We start from the raw sequence: 2,907 nt of genomic DNA, 5'->3' as shown, positions 1-2,907 counted from the left end.
TCTTCTGGATGGTCCTGTACAGGGCCAAGAGTTGGACTTTATGATCTTTATGAGTCCCTTCCAGCTTGGCATATTCTGTGATTCTGCCCCTCTCCAGACTTCTTGCAGACCCCCTTTAGGCCCTGGAGAGCTGCTCTAAGGTCTCTCCAAGCCTTCTCTTCTCCAGGCTGAACAACTTCAACTGACTCTGCCTCTCTTTGCAGAAGAGATGCTCCAGTCACTAGTTCGTGTGTGTGGTTCTCCTCTGGACTAAATCCAGCAGGCCCATGTCTTTTGTGTGTTGGGAGCTGGACACAGTACTACAGGTGGGGTCTCATAAGAACAGAGTAGGGGGGAGAGTCATCTCTCTCCACCTGCTGGCCATGCTTCTTATGATGCAGCCCAGGGTACAGTTGGCTTCCTGGGCTAGGAGCAGGCGTAGCTGGGTCACAACCAGCTTTTCATCCACTAACTCCTCCAAGTCTTTCTCACAAAACTGATCACAATCCTTTCTTCACCCAGCCTGTATTTGTGCTTGGAATTACCCTAACCCATATGCAGGACCTTACACTTGGCCTGGTTTGCACAGGCATGGCTCTGGACATACCCCTTCACTTCCAGCATGCCAACCACACCACACCAAACAGCTTGGTGTTGTTGGCAAACTTGCTGAGGTTGAACTCAATCCCACTGTCTATCTCACCAACAAATATGTTAAACAGCATAGGTTCCAGTATGGACTCCTGAGGGACACCACTTGTTGCTGGTTTCCACTTGGACATCAAGTACCCAGGCAGTATGAACTAGCTCGGTCACTGGAGTCTGATCAGAAGACTGGCTCAGAGAGTTTAACGACATCAAACAGATAACAAATGAGGTACAAGGGATTTCTCCTAAGTCTTTCATTGCTATTCAACTGTGTTGGAGTTAACTGCCAGTCAGTCTCACTGGAATTTCTTTTTAATTAAATTAAATTTTCAGTTGCAAAAAATTATAATAAAGATCACAGGATTAATGCAGAGAATGATTGATTTGGCAAAAGAGAAATCTGCTCATTTGGCATAGCTCATAGACTAAGATGAGCCAGCCAGTCTGAATTAAAACACCAAGTACTAGGGATAAGGCTCTTGCATGTCTGTGTGTGAAGGTGGTACACTTGAAAAGCAGAAATTTGTAGTGGAAACAAGCCTTTAAACAGGTCCATGTAGTCCCAGTGAAGTTAAATGGCAAAGTATGAGGTTATGATGTCCTATGAACAAGGACTGTAAAGTTGTGTCCCGCTTTTTAACCAGCCCTATAACAGGCAAGTGTTAGATGTCAAAACAGCTCACAGTGACTGTCATGTCAGAGAGTAATTTGCTGGATTTTCTCCTGACAATCACATTGGAGATAACTCTCTATTTTGCCATGTAATCACTGGCTACTGTGCTGAGTATCTTTCTACATTAATTTTAGCTTTACCAAAGGCAAGGTCACAGGTTTTTCAACTAGTCTTGAAGACCAGCTCTGCCCTCACTCTAGAATTCAATGGCTTGGGCTAAAAGGAGCTCTTGACATTTAGTAGTAAGGGAATGAGCTGGTGATGTTAGTACCAAAAGTTTCCCTGTTATGACAGTCCAGCACCTGGGCAGAGGGTTCAGAGGTTTGGATGGCAAGGTATAGGCTGGGCACGACAATCAAAGAACCTAGGATGAGGTCTAACTCCATCTAGAACCATAATAAAATGAGTCTGGCTCATTTATTTTGCTTTCCATATTAATAAAACTGCAACTCATTATGTAAACCATATGTTGTCCCCTCAGTTGGCTGCATTATGACATCTTCTGAAGAGGGAAGCTTGATTTTTTTTCTATTAAAAATGGGACTCTTTTTCTTTTGCTAAAGTCCCTTTTACCCTCTTTTGCCAATTTGCATTTAGTCACAGTCTCCTCAATCCACTTCTTACGCTTCAGTCAAAAATGTGACTAAGGATTTCCAGAAGAGCAGGGGCAGAGGGAGGGAAGAATTGGCAGGAACAAGAAATTATTTTCTCCAGAACTTCATGATCACTTTTAAGTACTTGTTTTGATTTCTCTTCCTTACACCCATGTAACGTCCCTGTGTAAGCATGAACAGATGTTGCAACAAGAAGAGTTCACCCTTTGACCCTGAGATCTCACTGTTTCTTTTCTCTGGTGCATGTTTAAATTTAGAGTGAAAACCCTAAAAAATGCGTGGGGTGGACTGAGCTGTGAGGCAGGGGAAGAGTCTAATTTTGGAAAGTCTTCCCTAGTAAACAGTCTTCAACTTCCACTTGTCTCACTTTATTTGTGAATGTCTCAGTCCCAGAAGTGAAGACAGCTGAAATGCGCTTGGATACCACACTGAGCAGCATTGCATCAGGGTACCCAAGTGCATAAATTAGATCTCCTTCTCCAAAATTGTTTTCAGAAGACACGACCTATTGCCATTCCTGCTGTGCATAACACACTGAAGCAGATGACAGCCCCTTGTCCACATTAGCCCTGTGCACACAGCCCTCTCTAGCCTCTGTAGAGAGCGTGCCTTGTAGATAGATCTCCAACTCTTTCCTGTACAAGCACAAAAAGTCTTTGCTCATCAGCAATTAAAAAATTAAACAAACACAAAAACATATTGCAGTATTATGACTCCCATTCTTACCCTATTTTTTCCTACTGTTTTTGTCATTCTTTTTGCATGGACTCTGCTTGGCCCACCTCCTGTCTCCCAACCACCCACGCATTTCTGCCCATTTTGGGACATGTCCACTGCTCTGCTCCCAGCCACCCTCTCACCATTTTCCTTCCTTGGCACACCCAGCTGGCGGGAGGCAGGGTGGGGTGGGCAGGGACCAGCTGCCAGATCTGTGACAAACAGCTGGCAAGGGCTGAGGAGCTTGCTGAAAGTGGCTTCTAGCTGTGTTGTGCA

Source organism: Pithys albifrons, chromosome 1, assembly GCF_047495875.1.
Source record: "Pithys albifrons albifrons isolate INPA30051 chromosome 1, PitAlb_v1, whole genome shotgun sequence".
NCBI lineage: Eukaryota > Metazoa > Chordata > Aves > Passeriformes > Thamnophilidae > Pithys > Pithys albifrons.
Note: the sequence above shows the minus strand (reverse complement) of the source record.